This window comes from Lipotes vexillifer, unplaced genomic scaffold (genome assembly GCF_000442215.2).
Source record: "Lipotes vexillifer unplaced genomic scaffold, Lipotes_vexillifer_v1.1 scaffold742, whole genome shotgun sequence".
NCBI classification, from domain to species: Eukaryota; Metazoa; Chordata; class Mammalia; order Artiodactyla; family Lipotidae; genus Lipotes; species Lipotes vexillifer.
In genome coordinates, this window is record NW_006775459.1 from 306,053 (window position 1) to 329,594 (window position 23,542).

Sequence of the window (23,542 nt, forward strand, 5' to 3'; positions counted from 1 at the left end):
AACTGTAGTGATGGGATATAGGCATCATATTTCTAATTATTAAATTATGTATATGTATATAAATAAAATATATATCCGATGGATAGTTATATCTATATATATTTATTATAAAGGTGTTGTTTAATCAATTTGGCTATTAATAGTTTTCAGTTTATTTTTACAAGAAACTACCTTTAGAGGCACTTGTGAGATGTTTCCTTGCTTATAATCGAATATATCCAATATGTGATTTGCCCACATAACCAAATATTTACTGGCAAATAGTCACCAGAACAGTTTATACTACATATGGTCAATGACATACCTTCTATCTGCATTTAAGCACTCTGCAAGAAAGGTACATTGAAATAAGAAGCAAAAATATATCAACAGCATGACTGACAAAACTTGTAGTTTAAGAATGCTATAAAATCTTTTATGTTCCACTGGAGAATGTAGTAGTGAAAAGAAGACTGGGCATAGAATGAGGCTCAAAATGTTAAACTGTTGGCCTACCAGCCACTAGAAAAAATTACACGCAAAGGTAAATATATCTGTAAAATATATATTTTATGAAAACCAGTTATTTCAAGATGGAAAATAAAATCAACAGTATTTATGCTAATTAATAAATAATCTGTGTAGCAGTGGTCTTGTGGTATTTAGATCTGTTGTAGAGACTCATGATTATGGTTTCTTTAGTGCTAAAAACCACCCATTTTTTATTTTAATGAGTTGCATACTTCAATCATCTACTTTAGGATGTAAATTGAGACTAATGCACACAGACTTCCACCACTGGCTATTAATGAAGCAACAAGAAATAAATTAATCCTCCCCCATATACTACTGTAAAACTGGGGTAAAAGAAAACAACAGTTTTCAAACTGAGCATTGAAGAACTGTGATCCCTGTCAGAAGTGAAACAAACAAGATGTACCCTACAATAACTCTGGAATTATGCCTGGAGATAATTTGTGACTATGATAAGAAGGAGTAAAAGAAATAATAAGCCTGAAAGCCTGGCTGGTTTAGGGAAATTGGATTTTGGAGATGGTTAAGGCTGGAAGTTTTGAGTCATTTCTCATAAGTGGTAGGAGTTATGCAGAAGAAGAAATCCCAAGGGTTCTATATAGCAGTTGTTTGAATCTTTCCTGAGTACTAGGTTAGTTATGCTTATGGTGAAACTCCACAGTAGAGACCTTAAAAGGATGGCAGATTTTTAGGTGAGCAATTTCCAAAACTCACACACATCAGGTAGCTAGTAAATTCTGATTATCTAGAGTGAAAAGTCCTTATTGAACATGTTAGGTATTCAGTGGAGGTTTCAGAGGAGTCATGCCTTAGTTGAAAATTTGAATTATTAACGAAATGATGGAATAAGGAATTGTAGGGACCAACTCAACTTCTTGCTGGAATGAAGTCCAATAATCTTTAAAGAATAACCACAAAATAGAAACAATGAACAACACAATATTCATAATGTCTGGCATCACATTGTCTAACATATAACAAAAATTACTAGATTTTCCAAGGAGCAGGAATATGTGACCTAAAAAATGCAAAACTCAATTAATAAAAGCAGACCCAGAAATGACAGAAGTTATAGAATTATCAGACAAGGACCGTAAAATAGAAACTATAAAATATACAATTATTTGAAGGAAAGATTAAACATAAGACAGAAAATTAAGGTATAAGATATAACCAACTGAAATCTCAAGTTATTAATTTAAATATATCAAATTATAAATTCACTGGATAGGATTAACAGATTTTGCACTACAGTAGCAAATATTTCTAAAATGAATACGTAATAATAGAATCTTTCCTAATGAAAGCATTGAGAGAAAAAAAATCTTTAACAAACTCACTGCATACAGAACAATTCAAGCTGTCTACTGTGTGTAATCAGAGTCCCAGAGGAAGGAACTATAGAAAAATATTTGAATAACTAGTGACAAAATGTTTTCCATGTTTGATTACAAGTTAAAATACTAAAAATTCAAGAATATTATAGGAGCTACTCAAAAGAAGGAAAAAGATGGAACTAAGATACACCATAATCAAACTGGTTTAAACATTTGACAAAGAAAATCTTAAAAGTGCAACAATGAGGAACACAGATAGGCAAAAACAGCTGATTTCTCTGAAACTATGCAAGCATTAAGAAAATAACTTCTTTAAAGTATTAAGGTGTTGTGGGTGGAAGGGAAGGCATGAAGTTAAAATTCTATACCCAGAAAAGGTACTTTTGGAAAATGAATGTGAGAGACTTCCCTGATGGTGCAGTGGTTAAGAATCCACCTGCCAATGTAGGGGACATGGGTTCGATCCCTGGTCTAGGAAGATCCCACATGCCACAGAGCAACAAAACCTGTGCACCACAACTACTGTGCTGTGGAGCCTGGGAGCCACAACTACTGAAGCCCACAGACCTAGATCCCATGCTCCACAACAAGAGAAGCCACTGCAATGAGAAGCCTGCACACTGCAATGAAGAGTAGCCCCCACTCTCCACAAGTAGAGGAAGCCCATGCACAACAACAAAGACCCAGTGCAGCCAAACATAAATAATAAATTAATTAATTAAAAAAAAATGAATGTGAAACAGAGACACCCAGCAGAGTTGCAGGTAGAAATTAGGGTACATGAAGTGATAAAATGAAGACTGATAGGGATCATAAATATATGGTAAATGTAAATTATATATTTCTATTGTTTAATTTCATAAAACCTAATTGACTGTCAAAAGAAAAAAATATTAATGATATACAGTGAGATTTCTAACGTGTAGTAAATCAAATCTTGACAATACCTGTAAAGGTAAGTACATAGAACACTATTGTAAGTTTCTAATATTATGTGTAAAGTAATATATGTCAAAGAAGAATTTTATGAAAAAATGCATTGTAAAACTGATCACAAAAAGTAATGATAACAGTTTACTTATTCAAAAAAATTAAGAGAACCAAGGAAAAATAGAAAGCATACAGCAATATAATAGGCTTAAATCCTATCAAGTCCAAACTTGTATTAATTACAAATGATCCAATTAACCATTAACCCTACAAGTAAAAGACAAAGATTGTCATAATACATAAAAAAGGAAGCCAGGACTATTTGTGGTCCTTAAAAAAAAAATTAATTAAAAAAATAAATTACATGTATAGATAGTTTAATATAAAAGGAAATAAATATATACACCCCGAAAGCATTAAGCATACGAAAGCTTTAACAACTATAATATCATACAAACTGGAGTTCAGAACAAGGAATGTTACTAGGGAAAGTTTATGATAATTGGGTTTGATTCATCAAGAAGACATAACTGTTTTAAATATCTGTGAATCAACCAACAGTTTTATAACACATGACAGAAAATTTGACAGAAGAAACAGAAAACACTTCACTCCTAGAAATTGAACAGTACATAGAAAATCATGATGGGTTAGCAAGACTACAACATTAGTGAACAACTTACCCTATTTGACACTTGTAGATCAATGCCCCCAACAGCAAAACAGGATACACATCTTTTCAAGGACATATGCTTCAAAGTATTTTATATTTCTGATAATTTCTATTTGTCCATAAGATATTAGGTTTATTACTCAATTTTCAAATATTTGTGGATTTTTCTGATACCTTTATATTTATTTCTAATTTAATTTCATATGGTTAGAACATATACTCTGCATAATTGAAATTTGTGTTATGTCACAGCATATGGTCTATGTTGGTGCTTGTAACCTGTGATGGGCAAGGATTTAATTGGAAAGGTCACAAGAGAGCTTTCTTAGGCTTATTAAAATGGTTTTAATTATATTGGTAGTTACACAAATGTATACATATAATCAGACTCATCAAATTATAATAATGGTGGGTGCATTTAATTGTATAAATTATACCTCAATAATTCAGTAAAGGAAAACAAGATACATACATATTCCACCATCAATTTTATTTTAGTTTAGAGACAATAAAATGCCTGTGAGGCATGTTAGCAAAACATACACTCCTGTATTTGCCACTAAACATGAACAGTAGTAAATATATTTAAGCATATGGAAAGAAGTACACTTTCCTAACTCATCAGGGAATGAAAATTAAGACTGTAGAGAATAACTATATTATACCCACTAGAATTGCAAAAGTAGGTAAAATGTTTGATCATTTTGAGTGTTGTTGAGGAATTAGAGCACCAGAAACAATTACTATAGGAAGTTAAACTGTTAAACAGCCTCTTTTAATGTACATTCTCACATTATCTGGTTGAACACGCACTAACTGTCAGTTATCCAACTTTCAGATATATATACCAGGGATGTGTACAAAAATGTGCTCAGAAACATAACTTGTAATAACAAAACACTGGAACAGAGATCAATCCAAAAATGTATTCAACAGACAATGGATGGTTATACTGTCATATATTTACACACACAAAAATATGATTCAAGAATAAAAATAAACTTCAACTGAATTAACATGAAATTTAGAGGCAAATGTGACTCAAAAAAGTGTTGCAAAGAGTTAACATATGACTTTCATAAATCATATGAAAAATGATTTTATTATCATTTTTATTACCTGTATTCTAAAATACAGGTAATAAAAATATATGTTTAAAAACCAAGATATTGTAAAGATTATAGGTTAAGCTTAATTCATAGCCAAGGTTGAAAATTATTTTTCTAGAATTAACAGGTAATATTTTTAAAAAGTCTGTAATTCCTTACCATCATATTTTCCTTGGAAAATTCAGTTTTGAAGTTTTGTTTGTTAATTTTCTAACACATTTCAGAAAGTGACTGGTGTTATAAAATTAATAAATGGATTTGGGCAACATGGATATCTATCTAAGAATAGGAAGGAGAGTAGCAATTAATGTTACTTTGCAGGAAAGAAAAGCAATTTTCCATTCTTAAGAACCTAGAAGTAGATGAGTATTTTCCAAAGAATTAAATATGGCACTCAAAGCCATGATCCATCATAATCTCTTTATTTCGTTTTAGATATTTTAATTTTTATTGGAGTATAGTTGATTTACAGTGTTGTGCTACTTTCTGCTAAATAGCAAAGTGAATCAGTTATATGTAAACATATATCCAGTCTTTTTTAGATTATTTTCCCATATAGGTCATTATAGAGTATTGAGGAGAGTTCCTTGTGCTATACAGTAGGTCCTTATTAGTTATCTATTTTATATATAGTAGTGTATATATGTCAATCCCCAATCCCCCAATATATCCCTCCTCCTCTTGGCCCCCTGGTAACCATAAGATTGTTTTCTTCATCTGTGACTCTATTTCTGTTTTGTAAATAAGTGCACTTGTACCCTATTTTTTAGATTCTACATATAAGCAATATCATGTAATATTTGTCCTCCTCTGTCCAACTTACTTCATTCAGTATGACAATCTCTAGGTCCATCCATGTTGCTGCAAATGACATTATTTCATTCTTTTTATAATGGAGTAGTATTCCATTGTGTGTATATATATATATCATATATGTATACTTTATATATATATGTATATATATTTATAAATATACCCTAATATATATGTTTGAGATGCAGATGAATCATCTAATAAGTATTTATCAAATAGAAAATGTCGTACATTTATTTTTTTTTATTTTTTTTTTTGTGATACGTGGGCCTCTCACTGTTGTGGCCTCTCCCGTTGTGGAGCACAGGCTCCGGATGCGCAGGCCCAGCGGCCGTGGCTCACGGGCCCAGCTGCTCCGCGTCATGTGGGATCTTCCCGGGCCGGGGCACGAACCCGCGTCCCCTGCATTGGCAGGTGGAGTCTCAACCACTGCGCCACCAGGGAAGCCCTCCTGGTTATTTTTAATAGTGCTGCAATGAACATTGGTGTGCATGTATCCTTTCAAATTAGAGTTTTCATGTTTTTTAGATATATGCCCAGGAGTGGGATTGCTGGATCATATGGTAGCTCTATTTATAGTTTTTTAAGGAAGCCCTCCATACTGTTCTACATAGTGGCTGTACCAATTTACATTCCCACCAACAGTGTAGGAGGGTTCCCTTTTCTCCACATCCTCTCCAGCATTTATTGTTTGTAAGGTTTTTTTGATGATGCCCATTCTGACGGGTGTGAGGTGATACCCCACTGTAGTTTTGATTAGCATTTCTCTGATAATTAGTGATGTTGAGCATTTTTCATGTGCCTCCTGCCATCTGTATGTCTTCTTTGGAGAAATATCTATTTAGATTTTCTGCCCATTTTTCAATTGGCTTGTTTGTTTTTTTGATACTGAGCTACATGAGCTGTTTGTATATTTTGGAGATTAATCCTTTGTCAGCTACTTCGGTTGCAAATATTTTCTCCGATACTGTGGGCTGTCTTTTTGTTTTGTTTATGGTTTCCCTTGCTGTGCAAAAGCTTTTAAGTTTAACTAGGTAGCATTTGTTTATTTTTGTTATCTTCATCACTCAAGAAGGTGGATCAAAAAAGATCTTGTTGCTATTTATGTCAGAGAATGTTCTGCCTATGTTTTCCTCCAAGAGTCTTATAGTATCTCGTCTTATATTTAGTCCTTTAATCCATTTTGAGTTTATTTTTTTGTATATGGTGTTAGTGAGTGTTCCAATTTCATTCTTTTAAGGGTAGCTATCTAGTTTAACCAGCACCACTTACTGAACAGACTATCTTTTCTCCATTGTGTAATACAGTCTTGCCTCCTTTGTCATAGATTAGTTGACCACAGGTGCATGGCATAATCTCTTTAATATAAAGAGCCCACCCATCAAATTCTTTTCAAGTATCCAAACTTTGGATCATCTCAGTGTCAGGACACTGGTGGGCCTAGAAGTTGGCAGGAAAAAGCTGTCTGTCCAGGAAATAACCCCTGGTGTGCAGAAGGCAATTGAAACTGAATTCTACTCTACTTGAAATCAGATTTGCTAAGCCTCAATGTCTTTTAAAGAATTGTGTACACCCTAATTAGTAAAATCTAATCATTAGAATGTCTTTGACTCATAAATAATTGACTATGAAAGATTTATCACATGTCCTTTTGTTTTTGATCATTGTTCACATCACTGTAGTGTCTGACAGGACTCTAATGGTGTCATAAATTCCTGAAAGAATTAATGAACTCTCATGTCGAGCTTACTATTATATCTTGCTTAATATTTGGTTTAAAAAAGCATACTCTAGTAGATTGTCCATTTAGTTCCATAAAAATAACTAAATGATTAAAGAACACTATTTCACACCTGTAATATGCCTTACTTTATAATTCATATCTTTTAGCATGCTTAGAATATAGCTTTAGGCTTTGCTAAAACACTTTTTAAAATCTTCAATAGCTAATGATATTAAATGTGCATTTGTGTCAAACACAGAAAAATTCATTTATTTTCCTTGTAAAATATTGTGTTAGCAATACTGAATTATGGTAATTATCTTGGACAGTCTTAAGATTTTCTCGTAACTGCACATGTAAACAAACTAAGGATGACATATTTTTTTCTATATACTCTAAGAAAAAGTATTTTTCTGATATATAAAACATTTCTAACTCAATATAATCCTTCCAGATGAAGCAATTATTACCACTATTACCATCATGAAGTAGTATTGAAACTCCTTTTGAGGAAACTAAATATACAAACTTGAGTACTTATCCACTTGATTACTCAGATTGACTATTCATAGGCCAATTGCCAAGAAAGGAATTGTAAAGCCAAATGTTAAATTTGAATCATAATCATAAAAGGAAGAGATGCCCTGTTATCCAGTTAGCCAGAGGGCAGTGTGAGTGCACTGCTGTTTTATGGAGACTTTTAAATGTTCTGAAGGTCCTTTCCAGCTTCCTAATTATTTAATCAATTCCTAATAAGTAAAATATTTAACTAGTATAGCCAATGGCATAGAATAGTTTAAGCTATCATTGGCTTATTTTCCTTGGTATGAAAAAAATTTAGGAGTACGTTTTGAGGAAAAGTCAGAGCAAATGCTATCACCCAAAGATAAAGAAGTAATGCAGAAGCTTGGATAGAATTTTAGCAAAGACCTTACAGACAGTATTTACTTATAATGCATATTGAAATGCATTATTTGATGTACATTGATCCTTGCTCATAAAAGTATCTCCTTATTTATTTTAAAAAGAACAACCATTCCTTTGTAATTCATAGTTATTGCAACACAGGGTTAATGAGCAATAATTTAGAATCACTATTATGTCACTGAGAAAATATAAGTATCTCTCAGCTCTCCAAGACATTATAATATTTTCAATTCTACACTTAAATGACCTCACCCAAAGTTCTTTCCAAATGTGCCTATCCTGGTGGTCTGAATTGTGGGAATACCAATAAGTGCTCTTTTCCTGTATATAATTTATTTTAAGCAGAGGAACTATTATAGCTGCCACCTGTTTTGGCTACTTCTCATCTTTTTTTGGCATATGAACAATGGTTTAGTGAACAAGTGAATCATGGACTTATTTAATACTCTAGACAGTGCTATAAAAACTCACTGTCACAGTGAAAATATACACAAATCATGGTTCAACAACATTTATTGGGGACCAAAGTTGCAATGGATGTTATCTTTCTCTTCTATTTGACACTCCTATTTTATTAATTTTGACCAGATAAATTGAAGTTTTTACAGTAAATTTTCTCCAAGAAATTGCCTGGTATTTAAACCTTTTAGAATTAAATCAAGGAAAAGAGGGAGGAAAAATGTAACTTCTTTTGAAAAAGGTTCATGAAGCATAACTACATTATATTAAATGAAAAGATACCATCAGAACTCACAGTACTTTGATCAATTAGATTCTAAATTTGTTTATTTTTATTTAAATTTTAGAAAAAAATTTCCTTTCATCATAATTAAAAAATTAACTAATAATATGGTATTCGTTTCCTGTGGCTGCTATAATAAATTATCAAAAAACTGAGTGGCTTAAAACAAAGATTTATTTTTTCCTCCCAGTTTTGGAGGCCAGAAATCAAGGTGTCATCAGGGCCATGATACTTCTCAAAGTTCAAGAGGCGATCCCATTCCTTGCCTCATTTAAATTTTGGTGGTTGTCACATTCATTAATTTGTGGCTGCATTAATCCAATCTCTGCCACTGTCTTCACAGGACCTTCTCTTCTGTCTGAGTCTTTTCCTCACCCATCTCTTAAAAGGGTACTTTTAATTGAGTTTAAGGTTCATCCAGGAAGATTTCATCTAAAGATCCTTAGCGAAATTATCTGCAAAGACCCTTTTTACAAATAAGGTAATATTAACGGGTTTCAGGGATGAAGATGTGGGCATTTCTTTTGCAGGGCCACCATTCAAACTACTATAGATAGTATCTGCCAAAACTTAAATATCAGAATAGCATATGATAAACTCTCTAAGTTTAGGAGTCTAGTTTATGAAGAAGTAACAGAAAAGAGGAAAAAAAGGCCATTTCTTATAGCATGCCAACACTCCATAGGGTCCATCTTCATTGCTCTTCCCTATAAATCATTGTTTCTAATATTCAAATCTTTACCTCTGTTTGATACTATTTGCCACTGCCCAAAGGTATGATATATCCTTATCTCACACCACTTTTTCCTCAACTGAAAGGGGTTGATCAAGTGTACCACTTGAGGCTTACCAACTGAGGGATTTCCCCTTAACGCTGTTTTATTGTTTGTTTATTTGTTTGTTTGTTTTTAAGGGCTGCACTTGATTAGAACTGCTGTGCCAAAGCTGTGCTTGGTGCTTGTTCATGTACCCATAGACCAAGTCAAGCATTTTTTTTAATTCTATTTGTTGTCCATAGGGAACTTCCCGTGTTGTTATGGCTGTAGTTGAGGGAAAAGTCTATTGATGCCTTTTTTAATGTTCAAATTTAGGAATAAAAGGAACCAAAAGATTTATTGTTTGGGCATAATTATGAAGTTTGTGCTGGAATATTTGGTGAAATTAAAGCTGTTTTTTTAAAAACAGCAAACATAATTTAATGATACAAATAATATTTTGGCAGGTTTTTTTTTTTCTTTCATGTCCTTTAAATAGTGCAAAAAATGGAAGAGAAGGAAACATACTGCAATTTATAATTTAATAGGTTTGACCAAGAATCAATGGTAGACTTATGGAAGTAATTTACAGCTGGATTTGGAATTCTCCACCCTTATTTCTGGGGATATTTGGATGCATGGATTTAACTCTTAGCTAAGATAAGGGTAGTGGAGTTGATGATGTGCTACTTCAAGTCCAAAACTCACCTGGTAACCTCAAGGGACAACTGGTTTATTGATGGTTTCATTTGGCACAACTGGGTGGAAAACATGATTAGAAGGCAATAAGATCATGCTGGGAATAACTGCCTTGAGCAGATTACTAGAAGACCTTACCATCTAATCTTTTTTATACTTCATAATTTTTGTGACCTGTGGAAGAAATCTCTTGCCTTCCAAGATTGTAAAGATACTCTTCTATGTTTTCATGTAGAAGATGTATTGTTTTACTTTTGAAATGCATATCACTTCATCTGGAATTCATTTTTGTGTAGTATGAAATAAAGGCAAAGTTTCCCATATGGATACCAAATTTTCGCAGAACTCTTTAGTGTAAAGCCTACCTGTTCTGCAGAGCACTATAGGGTCACTGTTTAATAAGTCCAGTGAAATATATCTGTGGGACTGTTTCCGAACTCTTTATTGTATTCCATTATTCTGTTTTATTTTCATTCACAGTATCTTAATTTAATGTAACTTTATAATAGATCAGTAGGTAGTGAAAGTTTCCAGCTCTTTTTAAAATCAATATTGTCTAGATTTTTCCTATATTATTGCATTGCCATGTATACTTTTTAAGTTGACATATAATTGACATATAACATTGTTAGTTTCAGGTGTACAACAAAATGATACAATATTTGTGTATATTGTCACATAATCACAAAAATCTAGTTAATATCCATCATCATGCATAGTTATAAATTTTTTTCTTGTAATAAGAACTAAGGTCTTTCAAATATCTAATACAGTATTAACTATAGTCACATGGTATATATTATATTCCCATGACATTTATTTTACAACTGGAAGTTTTGTCTTTTAACCATTTTTATTCATTTTGCCCACCCCCACTCTCCCACGCCCTCACCCCCCAACCCCAGCAACCATCAATCTGTTCTCTGTATCTGTGAGAACATTTTTTGTTTGTTCTGTACATTCCACAAGTAAGTGGAATGACTTAGAATTTGTCTTTTTCTATGACTTAACTCACTTACCATAATGCCCCCAAGTTCCTTTCATTTTGTCACAAATCGCAAGATTTATTTAAATCACTGAATAATATTCTTGTGTGTGGGATATATAAAGATACCAAATTTTTAAATATATTCATCCATCAGTGGACACTTAGGTTTCTTCCATGTTTCGGCAATTGTAGATAATGCTGCAATGAACATGTGGCTGCATATATCTTTTCAAGTTAGTGTTTTTATTTTCTTTGGATAAAACCCAGAAGTAAAGTTGCTGGATCATATGGTAGCTCTACTTTTTGTTTCTTTTTTTTTTTTCTTTGAGGTACTCGGGCCTCTCACTGTTGTGGCCTCTCTCATTGCGGAGCACAGGCTCCGGACACGCAGGCTCAGCGGCCATGGCTCACGGGCCTAGCCACTCCGCGGCATGTGGGATCTTCCCAGACCGGGGCACAAACCCGTGTCCCCTGAACCGGCAGGCAGACTCTCAACCACTGCGCCACCAGGGAAACCCTACTTTTAGTTTTTTTGAGGAAATTCCATACTGTTTTTCATAGTGGCTGCACCAATGTACATTCCCACCAAGAGTGCAAAGCCTTCCCTTTTCTCCATATCTTCACCAATACTTGTTACCTCATATTTTTGATAATAGACATGAAGTGATATCTCATCGCAATTTTGATTTGTATTTTCCTGATGAATAGTGATGTTGAGTACTTTTTCATATACGTGTTGGCTATCTGTATGACTTCTTTGGAAAAAGGTCCTTTAAGTTTGTCTTCCCATTTTTACTCAGATTATTTTTGTGCTATTGACTTGTATGGCTTAATATATTTTGGATATTAACCCCTTATTAGAAATGTATTTTCTTCTAGGAGTTTTATCATTTCAGGTCTTAGACTCAATTCTTTAATCCATTTGAGTTATTTTTGTGTATAGTGTAAGATAGTAGTCCAGTTTCATTCTTTCACATGTTACTGTTATTTTGTTTTATGTATGCCTCATGTAATCACAGAGCAGTAACCTATAGCAGAAGCACAAAAGATATAGGAGTATAAGCATAACACTTCAGTAAACTATCATATTACAAAGGAAGAGAGCAAGAAGAAAGGAACAGAGAAATTATGAAGCAACCAGAAACAATTAAAAAATAGCAATAATTATGTACCTGTCGATAAACCTTAATGTAAATGGACTAAATTCAATAAAAATACATAGACCCATCTGTATGCTGCCAACAGTAAACTCACTTCAGATGTTGAATGTTGTCACATGCTTTTCCTGAGTCTTTTGAGATAATGATTTTTTTCTGCTTAATTTTGTTAACATTGTATATCACATTGATTTGTGTACATTGAACCATACTTGCATCCATGGAATAAATTCTTCTTGATCATGGTGTATAAACCTTTTAATGTATTTTTGAATTCAGTTTGCCAATATGGTGTTGAGGAGTTTTGCATCTATGTTCATCAAGGATTTTGGCCTGTGATTTTCTTATCTTGTGTTGTCCTTGTCTGGTTTTGGTATCAGGGTAATCATGACCTCATAAAGTGAGCTTGGAAGTGTTTCCTAATTTATTTTTGGAAGAGTATGAGAAGTATTGGTATTAATTCTTCTTTGAATATTTGGTAGAATTCACCAGTAAAGTCATCTAGTTGTGGACTTTTTGTTTTTCTTTCTTTTTTTTTTTGTGGTACACAAGCTTCTCACTGCTGTGGCCTCTCCTGTTGCGGAGTACAGGCTCTGGACACGCAGGCTCAGCGGCCATGGCTCATGGGCCCAGCCGCTCCATGGCGTGTGGGATCTTCCCAGACCGGGGCATGAACCCATGTCCCCTGCATCAGCAGGTAGACTCTCAACAACTGCGCCACCAGGGAAGCCCTGTTTTTGTTCTTGTTGGGAGGTTTTTTGATTACTGATTACCTCCTTACTAATGATTGGTCTGTTCAAATATTCTCTTCATGTTTCAGTTTTGGTAAGTTGAATGTTTCTAGGAATTTATACATTTCTTGTAGGTTATCTAATTTGTTGGTGGATAAATTTTCATAGTAGTCTCTTATATTCCTTTGAATTTCTGTGGTATCAGTTGTAACATCTCCTCTTTCATTTCTGATTTGTTTATTTGAGTCCTCTTTTTTCTTGGTGTATCTAGCTAAAGCTTTGTTAATTCTGTTTATTTTTTAAAGAACCAGATCTTAGTTTCATTGATATTTTCTATCAACGTTTTAGTCTGTATTTCATTGGTTCCATTCTGATCTTCATATTTTACTTATTTCTACTAATTTTAGAGTTCATTTTTTCTTTATTTCCTTGATATGTAAAGTTAGGTTGTTTATTTTAGATCTTTGTTTATTGGTGCAGACATTTATCTCTATGAACTTTCCTCTTTGAACTGCTCTTGCTACATCCCATAAGGTTAGGTAGGTTGTATTTCCATTTTCATTTGTCTCAAGATAATTTTGTATTTCTCTTTTAGTTTCTTTGAGCCATTGTGTGTATGATAGCATGCAGTTCAATCTCCATATATTTGTGAATTTCCCAGTTTATTTTATACAGTGGGTGGTCAAAAAAAATGTTTGATATGATTTCATATTCTTAAGTTTATTAAGACTTCTTTTCTGACCTAACATATGATCAGTCCTGGGAATACTTCATACGTGCTTGAGTAGAATATGTATTCTGTTGCATTTTGGTAGAATGTTTTATATATATATATATTTCTGTTAAATCCACCTGTACTACCACATTGTTTAAAGTCAATGTTTCCTTACTGATTTTCTGTATAGGTCCTCTATCCACTGATGTTAATGGGGAATAAAAGCCCCTTACTATTATTGTATTGCTGTCTACTTTATCCTTTACGTATGTTCATACTTTGTGTGTCTAGGTATTTCTATACTGAGTGCATCAATACTTAAACAGTATTATATTCTCTTGTTTGATTGACCCCTTTATCATTACGTGATGATCTTTGTCTCTTATGAGAGTCTTTGTCTTAAACTTTATTTTGTCTGGTATATCTACCCCAACTTTCTTTTGGTTTCTGTTTGTATGGAATACCCTTTTCTATCCCTTCACTGTCAGTCTATGTTTGTCCTTATATCTGAAGTGAATTTCTTGTAGGCAGCAAACACACGAGTCTAGTCTTTTGATTGGAGAATTTAGTTCATTTACCTTGAAGTTTATTGATAGGTATGTTACTATTGCTATTTTGTTGTTTTGTGTTGTTTTATAATTCCTCTGTTTCTTTTTCTCTTTCTTTGTGATTTGATTATTTTCTTAATTGGTATTCATAGACTCCATCTTTTGTGTGTCCTCTCTAGATTTTGGCTTTGTGGTTAACAAGAGGCTTTCATAAAACAACTTACTTTATAGCAATCTATTTTAAGTTGCTAACAACTTAAGTTTGAACGTATTCTAAAACTCAGCATTCTTAGAATTGCCATATCTTTAAAACCAGCTTGTCAGAATCTTTCTTATAAACATGTTATTTTGATTATACTGAGACAACTCTATACAGAATTAATATCTTTATAATATTGAGTCTTTCAATCCATTAACATTCCCTATCCCTCCATTTATCTAGTTCTCTTTTTTTTTTTTTTTTTTTTTTTTTGGGTGTGTGTACCAAATTACTTTATTTGAAGGAATAGTACTAAGGAAAGGACTTGTAGATGTTTTGGTACAACTTACAGAAAAGGTAAAGGTAACCCAAACATGCATGCACTGCCTTGGTGACCAGGGAAGTCACCCCTGTGGCTACTGGAAGCCAGCCTAAGGCTTAGCTCTCATTATCACTATTTCCCAGGGTGTGCTTATCAAAGAGATACTGTGCCATGCCCGATTCAGGGGCCCCATCATGCACAAGTTGGTTATGTGGTCACCCAATACTTTAATGGATTTCACCTGCTCATTCAGATAATGAGTCTCAATAAAGTCACACAAATGGGGGTCATTTTTCTCAGTGGCCAGTTTGTGCAGTCCCAGTAGTGACTGATTCACACTTTTTTCCAAGTGTAGTGCACATTCCATTGCATTCAGCCCATTCTTCCAGTCATCACAGTCTGGTTTCTTGATATCCTGAAGGAAGATTCAGCCACCCTGTTGGTTCTGCAGCTTCATCAGTTTCTCAGAATGTTCCCTCTCCTCACAAGATTGGTGAAGAAAGTATTTGGCAAAGTTCTTCAAAGCCACATCATTGAGGTCAAAATAGTACAACATGGACAGGTAGATGTAGGAGGTGTAGAGCTCCAGGTTGATCTGGCAGTTGATGGTGTTCTCCGAGTCCTGGTGGTAGTTCTGGTGCACCTGCGAGGGGGATGCGGTCGTCATGGCGGGTGGCTGAGGTGAAGTGGTGGCAGTGGCTGCATGGCGCTGTAATGGCGGCGGTGACCTTGGGGCCGTTGGAGGGCACTGTGAGGTGGTGGCAGGGCTGGCTCTGAGTGGCTGGCCAGAGCGGGGGACGAGTGCCGGGTTCTGTCCAAGCACTGTTGAAGCAGGAAACTACGTTGACTCTCTGCGAGGACTGTCTAGTTCTCTTTGCAATACTTCTTAAGTTAGAATAACTACAAAACATTGTTTTGTACATTATGTTTTCTTAGCTTGATATTTTATTTTTGTATGCTATTAAATGGTATCATTTTATATTTTATATACAAAACTTGTAGTTATATAGAAGTATAAATATATCTAGATAGCTAACAAGATAAGTATATAGATAGGCATACATATAAATATTTGTAAACACCAAGCATTTTTATTTACAAAATTGTCATTTATAAACAGCAAATTATTATTTTTTTCTTGCCTTGTTTTACTGACAATATATCCAACACAATCTTGGTGTGTTTTATTGAGTATACCTTTTTTGTTCTGGATTTCAGAAAGATTTCAGTACTTTATTCTTTACTGAATCTGTTTTTGCTCTTTTTTTTTTTTTTTTTTTTTTTTGTGGTATGCAGGCCTCTCACTGTTGTGGCCTCTCCCGTTGCGGAGCACAGGCTCCAGACGCACAGGCTCAGCTGCCATGGCTCACGGGCCTAGCCGCTCCACAGCATGTGGGATCTTCCCGAACCGGGGCATGAACCCGTGTCCCCTGAATCGGCAGGCAGACTCTCAACCACTGCGCCACCAGGGAAGACCTTTGTTTGTTTTTTAAGTGAACATTCTTTATGAGATTAAGATAAATCTTCCAAATTTTCTTAGCGTCTTTGAATGTTTGTGAATTATATTAAATGATATTTTTGCAACTACATATACACTTTTTAATAGATACCATATGTATGTTTTTCTACCTTATTAATATGGTGAATTATATTGCTTGATGTTTCTGTATTGTGTTTCTTGGAACCAAATTATGCTGAGATATATTTATTTTAGTTAAGTAGATAGATGATAGGTGTGTAAAGATAGATTTGATATGTTAATATTTTGTTTTGAAATTTTACATCTATGTTTATGTGAAAGGTTAACTTATAATTTTCTTATTTTGTAATATCATTGTCATATAACTAAGTTATAATATCATATAAGTTATATTGTACACATAGACAACTTTGCTGAGTAGTTGGTGTATAATCAGTATTATTTCTTCCTTAACTGTCTGGAAGTTATGTAGGTGACACCAACTTGACCTGGTAATCTCATTGAGTAAATTTTGGTACACATTCCGATATATGTATTAAATATAGTAATATTCTGTTTGTCAGTTTTGGTAAATTGTGTTTTCCTAAAATATTGTTAAATTCATCTGAAATACAAAATATTTGGTGTAAAGTTTATCATAATTATTTTTATTTTCCTTTTTATTAATGCCCATAAAATTAGTGGTTTTCATGCATGTTTTCTCTTTTTTGCTTGATTAATTTTGTTTTTTGGTTTATAAATTAGCTTTTAAGAATAACTAAAGTGACTTTGTTGATTTTCTTTATGGTATGCTTGTTTTTTTATTTCATTGAATCCTACTCCCACCTTTTTATTGTTCTTTTTTAATTAAAATAAAGATGAAAGTCAGTGAGAATATGATAAATCAACTTGGAAGAATGCTATGAAGCAAAACTAAACATTTATGTAATGAATATGGATCATTTGACTTATTTTCTAATTTTAGTCCAGATGTAGTATTGTTTTCACAAGTTTACAAATGATAAGAATTAGAAAGAGAAAACTTAAGTAAATTACCTGTAGGTTGCAGAGATAGGGTTGGAGGTGAAACTAGCATTTAAATCAAGGTTTTCCAGAATTGAAAGTCCATTATTGTCTCATATTACTATACTGCTCTGGCAAATATTTTGTGAAGTTACACTTATAGATCTTGAATAGGTGTCCAGAGTTTGTCTACCATCTATCATTTGACCCTTTGCTTTCACTAGCTAAAATTTCACACCTTATCCTCGCATATTTTTTGTATGTTGCAATATTTCTTTTTTTCTTTCCTTTTCCTCCTTTTTCTCACACAATTTTATTTTTATTTCCTTAGTTTTCAGCCAAATGTGTAACTCCAGACTATAAATGCATGACAATAAGACAGAATATATTTTGAAAACCATTCTTCCATTTCTTTTTTTTTTTTTAATGCACCTGGATTACCTTAGCCAAAGTTTGTGGGTTTATTTGCTCAATTAATGGCTGCTGACTGATGGGCTGTCTGAAAAACACCCTATTGTTCCTAAATTAGTTGTAGCAAATAAATATGTTTCTCAGTCATTATTTGGAAAACATCTGCATTGGTAAACAGCTTTTGCTACAGTAACAGATTCTTGACTAGAAATGACCTAAATAAATGAGTATATTTTTATATAACAAGTTTGAGGGCTGGAGTTTGAGGGCTGCTATTATTGGTTTAGTGTTTCAAAGATGTCAAAGACAATATCTCTGATTCCCTTGACTTTTCTCCCATGTCTGCAAGGTGGCTGCTCAAGAGCCAAGTCTTTTGTTAACATTCAAAACAAGAAGGCAAAGGCAATCAGATGTGAAGGGAGTGGTAGATGGTAGTTACAGTTGTCACTGACTTATGAAATAGTTAGCTAAGGAAAAGGTCAGGAAGGGATTAGAGACCCTGCAAGGAGAGGAATATGGGACAACTATTGGAAGGAATGAGTCTTGGGGAAGAAAATAAATGATTAGTAGAAATTCTAAGCAATGGTCAGGGTCTGTGAATGCTTGCTTTTTATCTGGATTGTTATAGGTTTATGAGAAAAACAAAGAAAGTTTATTAAAAATATGCGTGGAGGATTACAAAGTCAATAATGTAACTTAGGACTCTTGTTTATGACTGATATAAACCCAAATCAAAATCAAATAAAAAAGTAAAGCAATCTCTGGCTTTCATAACAGAACATTTCAGTAGTAGAGCTGTTTCCAAGCATAAATTATCTCATGTACTCAAGATTACATGAGAGGTATATCTGTAACTCAGTGCTGATTTTCTCCATGTTGGCTTCACTTTAAGGAGGTTACTCCTGGGTGAGACAAAATGGCTTGATTCTACTGATTAGGCAAACCTAGATGAAAGAGAGTGCTTCATTCCCTATAGTTTCAACCCAGGTGTTGGGATTTGAGATTCTCTGATTTGGTCTGAATCAGAGCAAATAATTAACTTTATAATCAACTTTAAATCATTTATTGTGGCCAGGAACATCCAGAGGTGTGGTCACCCATCTACAATTAGAAAGACTGAGATTGGGAATAAGTACTTCCCACAAGGAAATTCAAGGGAAATTGATGTTAAAATAATAGATACTTATGGCCAAGTGAACTGGTTCAAGTTAAGTTGTCTGTAAAATGTGGAAATTTAAAAATCACCATGGTTTGGTTTTGGGGTCCTAAGAACTGTATAAGTAAAAGAAGAGGGTTTTTTTTTTTTTTTGGTGCAAATTTGCTTCAATGAGAACCATTAGAGTAGATATCCAAGGATAATAATAGAGCAGAAAAATCCAGATGAGAAAACCTAATGGGAAGTAATATGAGAAAATTGGGTAGGGTACAGATGCTGAAGGTGTAATTTCACAAAGAGTGCAAATTAATGGTAAATTGAGAGAGAGGAAAAAAAAAACACAAAACCTTAGAGGTATAGATTAAGACAGTGTGTTCAAAGGGAATAGAAATTATTAAGATGCCAGTGACTAGGACAGTGGCTGGTACCAGACAAATATTTGTTGACTCTATGCAGGTAAAATAGAACATTATAAAATCCAGTGATAATTGTATTAGCAGTTAAGTACTTTGAAAAGATGATGTATGATGATGTATTCAAACAATAATAAATCATAGTTTCAGAGTATTTGACAGGTGAAGCAAGGAGCTCTACCTAAATTCATGGCTGCTACTGGAGTTAAATAAGGAAAGCATAAGGAAGATGGATATGAAACCTACAGCAAAATTTCTTTCAGAATGGGTCAAAACCAAGGTCACTTTGTAAAAATGGATTTTCTGGAAAAATGGAAATTGGCAATTTCCCTGAATACTCTCATTGAAAGAAAATCTCATTTTATTAGAGTAATGGTAGGTAATAAAACATGACTTCCCTCTTTTCCTATTTATTAATGAATTAGAATGTGTAAAACCCTGGTAATAATTGACATAAAAAGGCTCATGAGCATCATCAATGTCTTCCTTACTAGCATTTTAATTTTACAAAACCAGCATTTTTGTTAAAATTATAGTACATTAAAAGGAGTTTTATCCTACTAATTGCTAAAGAGGTATGATGACAGTGTTTAAAAAGATAAGCATGTGTGGTGGAGAAGGCAGTTCAGAATTTGGCCTATACCTTGTGAGAATTTTTTCTTAGACTAAAGATGTAAAATGAGATCAACTAAATATTTTTGCTTTGAAAAAAACATATGATAATTTTCAAGTTTTATATATTTAATTTCCAAGGATTTTTATTTGAAACTTTGAATAGTTAAAATCATTGAAAAAAAAAGAGCATGAATCAAAATCTAAAATGTAGGTTAGGCTCTGAAACATTGGAGAAAGTGCTAAATTTGGCAAATATGCAAATATGTTTCAGGCAATAATAACATATAGCTTTATCATCTACTGCTTAATCCTCCAGTGGATAATTAAGCAAGTTCCCTCTCCAAACAATTTGTCCTAAGTGTACATAATAATATCACTAATTAAAATGTCCCATTAATGTCTTCATTTTATTTCATAGTTCAGTTAATTTTCTAGGCAGGTGAACTAATACATGCCTATTATTAGCTTACATTTTGAATCATATCCAATGGTAATTCATAATCATTCTATGCCATTTCCAGTTTTGAACTAACTCCATATGCTGAAGACTTAAAAATACTCTCCCACTCTTTGCTTCTTTTGTATTACAAATTTTGTAACTTTACCAGGTACTGTCTTAGATGCTTAGATCTTATGACAGCTTTTATTTATGTATACTTAGATTAGAAAATACTGCATCTTCCATTCCAAATGTCTTCAGTTCATGTATATTATGAAATGAATTTACAGACATTTTATTCAGTTATTTGAATTTTATGTAAGGTTAATTTAACCTGATAATACCTATGACTGAAAAAAAATTGATGGTAAGTCTATAGGATACTGGGTGCACAAGATCTAATCTGTGGGGTAGGAAAAGGAAGGGGAAGATGACCACCAACAGGTAACAAAGAAGGCCTGAGATAAACTGTATTCAGCTTTGTCTTGCCCTTGACTTGTCTCCCACTGATAGATTTAAGCCTTATATGCATGCCAATTTATTACTAATTTAAAATGTTTTCTAATAACTTGTTTTTAAATTAAAAAATTTTAAGGTCTTAAGAGATGTTAGTATAATTTGGGGGGAATATCTAGCCTTCTACAAGACAGTAAATACTGAGTCATTAACTTCCATGTGGGGACTGGTTATGGACTTTAGTAACAGTGATTCTGAGATGAGGGAGGCATACGATGCTCTTGACTTGTACCAAAGTGTTTTACATAACTTAAAGCACTTCAGACTCATCAGACTAATTGCCATTGAATTTCCTTGAGTTTTAGTTTATTCATTTTTTAAAAATAAATGATAGTGGGCTCCCTTGGTGGTGCTGTGGTTGAGAGTCCGCCTGCCGATGCAGGGGACATGGGTTCATGCCCGGTCCGGGAAGATCCCACATGCCGCAGAGTGGCTGGGCCCATGAGCCATGGCCGCTGAGCCTGAGCATCCGGAGCCTGTGCTCCGCAACGGGAGAGGCCACAACAGTGAGAGGCTCACGTAATGCAATAAATAAATAAATAAATAATAAATAAATAAATAAATAAATAAATAAATAAATAAATAAATAAAAGTTTTGGAATACATGGTCTGATATTCATCCCTTCGAACTGTAAGCCCAAATACTAATGGGAGATTGACAACCCCTAACTAAAAGTGTAGAACTCATTGTAATGGCAGTCCTTTCTCTCTTGACATTTACTTCTGTAGGACTGGGAACTCACACACTGGTTCAGTGATGGCAGGGAATAAATTTGTTAGTGAGACTAGAAAAGAAATTTACCAGATGCCTCTGGCAAGTAAGGATTTTTTTTTAAGCACTCTTCCACTAGACGTATATTATGGTTATAATGCATATTTCTTTATTCCCGATATAGTATCTCATTGTTTGTTGGAAAGTGAGACTATTCTAAAATAAAGTATACAAAAAATAATTATACACTTTAGTATTAGCTATCCAGTTAAAATTCCTATGTGTATCTTAATCTTTCACTAGCTGAATAAAATGCAATCACAGACTCTCCCTTACACCTTGAATCTATTTGACATCATTGGAATTGGTTGAATAGTTCCAACTGAAAATAAAATGTTAGAGCATATCTGAATAGTGAGTAATCAACTTTTGAAACTTTGCTGCATATTTCAATTATGAAATTGAAATGCATACCCAGTACTCTTATTTTAGTAAAATGGTTGTAAACCATATGTCCCATTCAGACAAAATCTCCTTTTCCTCTCAAAATTGTCCCCACAAAGCTAATCAAATAGCAAGAATTAAAGTTTTATGAAACTTGCTTATGAACACATGGTTGCAGTTGGGGTCTTTTGTTGTTTCTTTGTTTTTTTCTTTCTGATTGAAAGAAAAGAAAGAAAAGTTTTAACATATAAAACAATATAACAGTTTTATTCTGGGTACATTATCAATGTACTTTAAAATAAATGTAACTCAATATTAACTTGCCCCATCAAGAGAAGCTCAGTAGGTCTTTAAATACAAGGTAATGTAAAGAAAAAAGCTTGTAGAAAATATAATTAAAGTGGGTTAACAATAATCTCAATAAGGCAGCTAACGATTTTTTTTAGCTTTGCTCATCTGACATTTGATGTTGTTAAGAGTATAAAATTAATTTCCTCAAATAAAAATACATTTTTATTAAAAATCATTAGACATATCAGATAGTAAATATATCAATTTGGTCTGATGCTGTCTCATAGCTTTTCATTTGAGATTTATAGAGGAAATTACAGACCTATGATAAAATCATATCAGATATAACAGCCAAGTATTTGAAATATCCTCAAAAAAAAAAAAAAAAAGAAAATTTGCTATTTTCAAACACTTTTATAATTGACACCTCAATAGGGCTGTCTTCTCCAAAGTATACATCTCACCTCCATAGTCAGTAGGGAATGCCCTGCCTTTTAATCATTTCCAGAAGTGCTTCAACACTTACGGGCATGATAGTGCTGTGTCATTCCACATTGATTTAATTGGTGACATGTTCCTTGAAGTCACTTCATGGTTCACTTTTATATAAGAAATGAAGGGAAATTACTGCGGAAGAGGGGGGAAAAAAGCATATGGTACTGGATAACTGTGATCATTTCAAATATTATAAAGCATGTCACTTAATCTGTTTCTGCCTCGATGTAACCTCCCTCCTCTGTATCAATATTATTAAGGTATATCAGCTACTATGAAGAAGCACTTACCTTCTAAGAAGTGTATCTTAAATGTAACGTTAAAGAAGTATGAATTGCTATCCTAAGCTGAAAAACTATGTTTTACGGCTTTAATAGACATCATCTCCATATATTATTCACATTCATGCACGTGAGTGTGTGCACACATACCCCTCACGCATGCGTGCCCACACATAAACACACACGCACAACGGAAATAAATTTGTGATAGTTGTTGAAATTACTAAATGTTCTGTTCTAAAAAGTGAAAACTGGGCTTCCCTGGTGGCGCAGTGGTTGAGAGTCCACCTGCCAATGCAGGGGACACGGGTTCGTGCCCTGGTCTGGGAAGATCCCACATGCCGCGGAGCGGCTGGGCCCGTGAGCCATGGCCGCTGAGCCTGCACGTCCGGAGCCAAAAAAAAAG

The 23,542-nt window shown here is 33.7% G+C and overlaps 1 pseudogene across 1 annotated transcript; it reads right to left on the bottom strand.

Moving 5' to 3' along the window:
* Positions 1-14,876: 14,876 nt before the first annotated feature.
* LOC103086231 (ferritin heavy chain pseudogene) lies at positions 14,877-15,548 on the bottom strand (annotated as a pseudogene). The gene has a single exon (XR_456943.1). The product of XR_456943.1 is annotated as a ferritin heavy chain pseudogene (transcript).
* Positions 15,549-23,542: the final 7,994 nt, after the last annotated feature.